The following is an 8,968-nucleotide window of genomic DNA, read 5'->3' as shown; positions in this document are numbered from 1 at the left end:
TACTTATTTTTTGAGTATTTGCTGTTGGTTACCAATAGACACAGGATACTGGGCTAGGTTATCTGTATTCTGACCCAGTGCAACCATTCTTTTATTCTGATGCCTTCAGTTTCACCCCAGTAATGGCAAGTTGTAGTGTAGAGGGTACAAAAAGAAGATCTGCCTATGACAAATGGTTGTCTAATTTTGATTCCCGAGATGTAATAACTCAGTGGTGCACCATTCTCCTAGGTTTATTAACAGACCAGCCTCTTGAAAGGCCTTTGCAACAGCTTCATTTTTAGACCCTGTTGGCAAAACCCAGCAATTTTTCTTTATGGTAACAGTTTGACTCTTGTTGCATCAAAGCTGAACTTCAAATACCTGATTGCTTGCCAAGTCTTGCACCCGTCTGGGCAGTAGGACAGCCTACAGAACTAGCTGTTGTCTGGCATATAAATACTTGGGTTTTAACCTTTGCAAAGGTTACAATGCAAAAATCAAAGTGCAGAAGTTTTGTCTTGACATGTAATTTTTGTCAGTACTAAAAATTGATGGAGTTTCACCTGGCTAGAAGTGGTGTAAATTGGTAGTTGAATGAAGCCCATTACCCCACTTGTTCTGTAGTTTCTTTTCTGCTGTTTGTTTCTTTTCTTGTTCATGGAAGGTTTCAGATTAATATCTACGGTTCATTTAGCAAGGAAGGTATGTGCATTTTCTTTCTTTTTTAAAAAAAATGCTGTCTGTCAGTACCATGCCCCCTAAAGACAGAGGCTTATCTGTGAAACCTCCTTACAATTATTTTATAATGAATTCCAAACAGTTCATTAAAAGTGAAAATCACCAGAGAGACCTTTTAGTGCTAATCATGTATGCTGTATGGTTTTGTGTAAGTACAGTGTAATCTGAGCAGGCAGATAAGACCTTGTCTCTGTGGTAATCTTTTAATATTGTTCAAAGTGTTAAATAAAAATAGGCTGAATGTAAAATTTCATAGAATTCTCATAAAGCTACATTGAATGAAGGGTTTCATTTTTGATTTGGGTAAAATTAACTCTTGTCGACAAGGCTGTCTGCCTGACTCAGTGAAGTGCTTAGTTATCTAAATACCGCACCAGATTTGTGGCAGGTTGAATAAAACTTTTAAGAAAATATTTTGTCATGTGGAGTGGTTTTTACTACTTATTGTAGAAGTTGGCATAATTGTTTTCTAAATTAAAATAATTTCCCAGTTTGTAAACTATTAATTAAAATTTTCACCATCATATTCACATACTTTTTTCTGTAAATGACTGAAGAACTGGACTTTCTATTCAGATTGCTCGTAAAACTTAGAGTCCATGACCTTATGAGTACTGGGCTGAAATGCTTCATCTCTTGGGGAATATTCACAGTGTCTGACTTAAGATGCTCATCTGACTTGTCTCCTTACCACCTGCATTTCAGAAGGTAAGAAAAGTTTTGTTGCCCTCTTGAAAATTTAATTTAATTTATTGTATATTGAAAGTTATGGTATTTCCATGATAAGATTATCACGGACAAAAGAGGGAACAGTAAAACAGTTTAATCTTTGCTCTTGATGGGTGAGAGGGTGTCTTTTTTTTGAGATGGGGAGACTATAGAATCTCAAATATCTGTGCAAAAGCTATGGGGTAAAGCAATGTAATTGAATATGAAACAACGCACTAAATCCCAAGATTAATGGCTACTACAGTGAATCAAGTATTCGTGCTCATTTCTAGTTCTAAGCTGATTTCAACCATACAGGAAAATGACCTGCATGCCACTGCTGACATTTCAATCAAAATGTTTGTTCAAGAAACTAATTTGTGCTGAAAATAAATAAATAAAACCTGAGTGAATACTTTGCCCACTGTAAATATGTTTTTCTAAGTCTCTTACAAAGGCATTTTTCATTGTTATTTTGCCATGGGGAAAAAAATAACTTTTTGCTGAAAATTGAAGTATTTAGACACAAATACTAGGTGGTACCTAATGGGAATTGTAACTACTGCCTCAGGCCTGAGTCCTGACTTGTACATACACTTGCTCTGTCTGTACTTTCCCAATCCTCCTTTTTCCACACATACAAGTGGTGTACCTGGTCAGTTTGCAAATCAAACATTAACTTTCTCCTGTGGGGCAAAAAAACAGATTTGAAAATGTGGATGGGAGAAATCAACCCCAAAACTTTCAGTGAGGTATGGTAAGAACCAAATATCTTGTTTGAAAATTAAATTAACTTTTTCCAATGGGGAAGAAGGGGAAATTTTTTTGAACATTTTCAAGAAGGCGAATTGGAGATGCGCAAGAACTGTGCTTGAACATAATTTATAAGTTGCTATTAACAGAAACGGTTATGCTTCCATCTGTTATGCTTTGGTGACCCTGTCCCCAAAATAGTGTGAGACATATATTGGCACAGAGATGACGAGGATGACTTTAAAAACAAAAAAAAAATCATAAAATGCTATTACACATCTCATTACTGAGAAGCAAGGGTAATAATCTTCTGTTCTGTTTCACATATCCATGTTAGTTCATTCAGGTAGTGAAGCTCACTTGGGTATCTGTCGTAAAGTATTAAATATTACTACTGTTTTGAAAAATGTAATAGGTAAATAAAATAGTATTACTGTTACAGGGAAGGCAAAGCAGGCATCTTTTTCAACACTCAGTGAGTAGATGGCATGCTGTTAAAAGGAATTGATTTGTGACTTGTTAAAAGGAAGTGCTATTCTATGTGGTTTGTGTTTACTATTCTTAACTTGCTGATGGTTTTATGTAAATGTAGCTGCCCTGATGGTTGTGCCAGTATTATCAAATGAAGGTTTGCATCTTCAGCAATGTTCATTTGTGGCTTTTGCTGATACTGATACAAGTAGAAAGGGGCACGTAAGGTTCCTTCAGTCACCACCTCCTCTCTTGAAACTTGTCTCCTGAGAGAAGGACCCTGCTTCCTTGTAAGGTTTGGCTGTTCGTACATTGGCTAATTTTAGTACAGACTTTCCCAGAGCCTGCTTCTCCAACGACAGGGATATCTCACTACTATACCTGTCACCATGTGATCACAGATGCCGCTTTCATGCAGTGTGTCATGTACTCAGCTTGATGCAGTCAACTGGTGACTAAACAGCATGCTGAGGACTCCAGCTGTCTGGTTCTGCAGATGTAAAGTGTGAGTTGCTATCATATATATATGTTGTTCGGTTGCTTACTTATCTTTTATCGCTCTATAATCAGTTGCACTTAATGCTCATGAATACCTGACCTGCTTGCAAGTGCTCTAGCTCGGGGGTTCAGTCAGCTGGCACTTCTCATGTGGTGCGATGCACTTGGGCCTTCGTGTCAGTCTGAAGAAGAGAGTAGTCATCTTTCAGTGAAGACTGGGCAATGCTGCAAACAAGCCTCTAGCATCTGTTGGGACATCCCTTCAGACTGTGGGTGTTTTTTGTTTCTTTAGTAGCAAGCTCTTTTGGAATCTAATGATTGACACAAAACCCATATCAGTGTAGCTAGCAGTGTTTGTCAGTAAATTAATATTACCTATGGTATGATTACAAGGCTGATCGTCAAGCAACGATTGTTCATTCCTACCCTGTTTATGAGGCCAGGGCTGCCTTTCATCAGTTTCAATCAGCTCTCGGTATTGAGTGGCAAGTTGTGATATCAAATCCTGCTGCTCTGGAGCACTGGCACAAAAAGTAAATTAAGGCTGAGATGAGATGTGACTGTAATTCATACAAGAAAACTCATTCTGATGAGGCAAATGGAAGTAATGTTTTTATGGAGACTTTCCCTAAGGCATTTACTTCAGAGGTAGATGTCTGAAACATCATCAGAACAGTGTTATACTGTATCTGCTATAGCATTTGGGGGTCTTTTAGTTCAAGACATACTTTGATGGCCATTGTTTGGATCATTAGCTTTGACCGAGGCTGGTGATACATGTTAAGGTGGAACATATACACTGCAAAATCAGAGAAAATAAGAAAATTGGGGGGAGGGAGGGGGGAGAAATATATCACATATTTCAATGTATATCATAGATGTTACATATTTAGGTTAGATTCCATTCTAGAATACATAAAACAAACAAACAAAAAAATGAAACTGTATGTTTAGTTTAAATATAAATTGGCTCAGTTCCAGTAGTGAAAAACAACCACATCAACTTAGTGTCACTTGATACTGTTAAGGGTAAAAGTGTAAGGTGATTCAAAAATACTTCTGCCATGTCAGTAATTAAACTATGCACATTTATATGGGAATGAAACTTTTTTAAAAAAATGTTTTAAACTGAGATGCTTTAAAATAAAACTCTAACTGTCAAGCATTAGGAGACTTCATTGACATGGAAGTTTGTTTTTACTTTACTGTGGATGCTTTGTATTGCTTCAGACACACCTGGTTCTGACCACATCTGGGAGCAGCATTCTGAGCAAGGTAGGCTCATGTTCTTGTTGGCTAAGAGATAATGTAATGTTTCCTCTAAATACCCAATTGCATAGCCTTTGGGAACAGGCACCATGTCCCCCCTCTCCATTTCAAGGTTTTCTTAGGGGCTTGTGGTATGTTTTTATTTATTAATTTATTTTAGAAATTTTTGTTTTGTTTACCATGTTTTTCAAAAGTACTAGTTTGAATAGTCAGGCCAAAGCAGAGCGAGTACTTCTGAATCTGAGCTGAAATAGCCATTACCGCTCCTCGGGATGGAAGATGGAAGTAACTATTGAGGCGTAATATCCAGGCACTGTTTTGCTTGATAGTACTTTTTATTATACTACAGAATCGTTACTACATTCTAGCTTAAAATGAGTCATGCTCTTTTGTTGCTCAGGAGTTCCATATGATAACGATTAGAAGCAGTCATCTAATTGCCAACTTAAACATCTGGGGTAAATTTATACCCATTTCTTCTCATGTCAGCACAATCCTACATTGAGGAATCCTTTCCACTGTCCCCACTGGTGTTTAATTCATTTATCATTGATACCTAAATATGATATCTCAACCTTCATTTTGAAAACAAGTATTCTTCTTGTGCAGACTTGTGAAGCAGGCTTGTATTCTTGCAGTTCTGGTAGATCTTATTTTATCTCTTCCCTCTAGAATAAATCCTCCTTCTATACAGGTGACTAGAATTGAGACCTTGTATGAAAACTGTTCACATCAATACGTACTACAGTGGGAATAATATCCTTACCTCTTCTGGAAGTTATTTAAATTATGCATCATATGTTGCCATTGTCCTTTTCACAGACATGGTGTGTTTATGCTGTGGAGTAACCTTTCTCTTGAGTAAACTACAAACTTTTCTCCAGCTCTGATTTTATAACAGAAATGCATGTTTTCAGTCTCCAAGTAACCTTGTAAATACTTTTGCATGATTTAGTACTTTAAAATTTAATTCTTTATTATTCCAATCTTCTCCTTCATGTTTAAAATTCCAGTCCTTTCCTTTGAGTGTTCCTCCCAATTATGTTTTCCAAGAAATTTCATTGCAGCTCTTGTCCTGTGTGCCTAGGTGATTCGAGAATATTCTGAATAACATCAAGTACTCCAAGAACTTCACTAGGTGGCTTCCAGTATTATGAATACTGTGTGTTGTTGCTTCTCCTTTAACTAATTTGATATTCACTTTAAGGATCTTGTACTAATATATATAATCTACATTTCAGTGCTGAACCTTTTCTTAGAAAATGTTTTTTTCCAAAGAAAATGTAAGGTTATAGTCTGGACTGTAGAGATTTTGTCTGAAAAACTGTTCATGTATTGTCCTATTTTTAACTCTTTTCTTGAAAGTGTCCTAGTATATCAACAACAATTCAAAAGATGTATTTTATTCATTACATTGTTATCAGGGACTGAATATTTTGGATGTTATGAGAGCTATTTTGAAAAATATTTATTTTTCAGATTGTGCCCTATTTCTTAAGTTGTTTTTTCTTGTAAACGATCATGTAAATTAGACTTCTGGAAATCCACAGATAGTAATGAAATAATTTTTTAAAAAATGTTCACATGGAAACAAATAGTGGACTAAATTTTATTCTGACTGTAACCACTGAAATGGGGTCAGGCTGACTTCAGTAAAACACATTTCAGGGGGGATTCTTTTTCTAAGTAGTAAGTCATGGAAGGCCCAGGACTGAGAAGACATGAATACCACTTACACCTCATTTAGTGGCTGGAATGAAATGCCTTTTGCTGTGCAAAGTCACCTCTTGCTCTTAAACTTTGACTAAATCCTCTTGTTCCTTCAGCTTTCAAAATACTAAGTCAAACCTGTATGATCAGAGTACACACATCAGCAGTGTGGTTTTCATGTACAACTTGTTTTCATGGGTTTTTTCCTTAATTCCTGACCTTCCCCCTTATGACTGATTTTTTTGTAAGAAAAAAAGGAATAGTGGAAGGCTGTGAAGTATGTGAGGAGAGCAAGGGGAAACGTTGCCTTCCTTGTGTTTGGGAGTTGAAAAATCCAGAAATGCCTGAGCAGCAGCAGGAAAGTTCCCTGGTGAATTAATGTTTCATGCTCTTGTTTTTTAATGGCAGAACAAACAAGTCTAACTACCCAAATAGCAATCTTGTCTTTTACATTTTAAGTACTGATATCTGGATGACTATGCTAAACTTTGTGAGAAGGGGTTGTCACCTCTGATCTCTCCTTGACAATTCTTTATCTTGTCAATAAAGATAAATTGCAGTTTCTCTTGGTACTTCTGAGATTGCTGTTTGAATTTGTTGTTGCTAAGCCACATACTGCATTCAAATTATGCCTGACTTTCAATGATGTTCACAGGAACAGGCTTTTTACTGTCACCATACAGCTTAAAGTTTCTCCATGATTTTTCATTCCATCTTTCTGATATTTGTGAGACACTCTTGCCTTTTCAGGACACAGCATCCTCCTTCTGTGTTTTGGAAGACCAGGGAAACATTGTCTGTTACGTTGGTGAGAACTGGTGTTCACTGAGGTACCCCTTCACTGACACCAGAGAGAGAGCATTTTTTTTCCTGTGAAGTATACTGATGCATAAAGGATGAGTCATATGTGTTGGGTGTGTGGAAGAACTGCAGTATGACAATGGGCAGAGCTTTTTTCCTTTTAATCATGTGGGGTCTTTGACATAATATTAGCATAATATTTAATGAAGTGTTAGGATGGGAAAATACTGACAACAGTCTTATTAAAGTCACTGGCAGTTTACCCTGTATGAATTCAGGGCAATAATGTGAAGTGCAGGTTTCATGTAATTTGCTTTTCTGCTATTTTTTGTAGGTGTAATGAAAAAACAGCCAAAAGCACAGAATGGTCTTTTAATGTATAGACTGTAAGAATTGTTAGAAATGTTGTCTTCTGCTGTGTAAGAGTTGACAATACACAAAAATAAATTTTCTAACATGGGGAAGGTGTGTGGATCAGAACCTGATTCTACAAGCTTAGTCCCAGTCCAAGCTAACTGTAACCTGTTTCTTGCAAAACTGAAACTATGAGGATGTTCAGGAGGCATTTGGTCTTTTTGTCATTTAAATTACTGAGCTTAACTCATGTGTCCATTTTTCTCTGGTAACCATTAAGTGGGTTTAATTCTTTGGATTCTACTTGGAGATTTTGTTTCAGTGCTCACCAGTAAGTTCAATAATTTACAGGAAGTTATATCCACATAGTCTAAACACAGTTTAGGATTGGGCCATGTGTGGGGTTTGATGTTACCAAAAATACACAGCTTTTTCCTGAATTTCTTGCCTCCTGCTGTATCAAGTGGGAGTTTGAAGAGTTTTATTCAGTTATGTTATTTCAGTACCATATCTGAGACTGGAGATGAGCCAAAGGACTCTTTTTTTTTTTTTTTTGACAATGTGGGATATAACTTGTGGGAGTGGATCATCATCTTTCCTTGTTTCTTTTTTCTCAAAGCAAAGAAGAATCACAGCATTGTGTAGTTCCCCACTCTGTTCAAGCAGGTTGCCCAGGACTGTGTCCAGTCTCCAAGGATAGGGATTCTGAAACCACTCTGGGCATCCTGTTCCTGTGTTTGGCCACCCTCACAGTAAAAATGTGTTTTCTTGTGTTCAGATGGAACTTTCTGCATTTTCATTTCTGCATGTTGCTTCTTCTCCTGTCACTAGGCACCAGTGAGGCAAGTCTGGCTCCTCCTTCATTCCCTCTCCAGGGTTTGTACACATGGATAAGATCTGTTGAGCCTGCTCTTCTCCAGGCTGGGCAGTCCCAGCTCTCTCAGCCTCTCCCTATATGACAGATGCTCCAGACCTTGCATCATCTCTGTGGCCCCACACTGGGCTTCCTCTGGTGTGACCATCCCTCTCTCATACTGGGGAATCCAGGACTGGACACAGCACTCCAGGTGTCTCTCACCAGTACTGGGTAGAGGAGAAGAATCACCTCCCTCTGCCTGGAGAGGAGAGAGGAAGAATGTGGGGAAGTGTATTTCAAAAAGAAAAACCCCAAAACCAAACAAAAAATCCAACTAAAATAAAGAAAAAAATTTTCAAACTCAGATGTGTGTGAGAATCCAGCTGTTTCAGAACTTGGACAAACCACTTTGTGACCCCATTCCCCATAAAAAAAGAAAAAAAAAAAAAGACAGGGGAGGGAGGAACGACCCTAACATTTTAAGATTGACTTTATTGTGCTACTTCCTCTGAAATACCTGTTCTCTCAGAATTTCTAATCCGTTTATCCCTGCAGCATTTTTGTATGAAAGATACATTAAGTGTATCCTGAGACCGCATAATGATTCCAGATGGATTACTAAAGGCATTCAGTAAACCTGTTTCATGGGGGAAGCAGGGCTGGCTAATCAGTTTCTTTAAAACCTATTCAGTAACCCCTGGAGTTTCACTTGCCTTTGAGCACCTGTATGTGACCTCCTGAAGAAATTTCAATGTGTTGTGTATTCTGCACCTGGTAATATGTCAGCAACTTCAGCTTTAGTGTCTGACAATGTAATGCCCTTTAAAT

At 37.5% G+C, this 8,968-nt stretch overlaps 1 long non-coding RNA gene across 1 annotated transcript; it reads left to right on the top strand.

Annotated features, from left to right (window-relative positions):
* The first annotated feature begins 1,374 nt into the window (after positions 1–1,374).
* LOC141920125 (uncharacterized) lies at positions 1,375–8,707 on the top strand. The gene is made up of 3 exons (XR_012622211.1): positions 1,375–1,428; positions 4,381–4,425; positions 8,116–8,707. It is a non-coding gene; the product is annotated as an uncharacterized LOC141920125 (long non-coding RNA).
* The last annotated feature ends 261 nt before the right edge of the window (positions 8,708–8,968 follow it).

Source organism: Strix aluco, chromosome 2 (genome assembly GCF_031877795.1).
Source record: "Strix aluco isolate bStrAlu1 chromosome 2, bStrAlu1.hap1, whole genome shotgun sequence".
Taxonomy (NCBI): Eukaryota; Metazoa; Chordata; class Aves; order Strigiformes; family Strigidae; genus Strix; species Strix aluco.
This window is presented reverse-complemented; position numbering and strand designations above follow the sequence as displayed.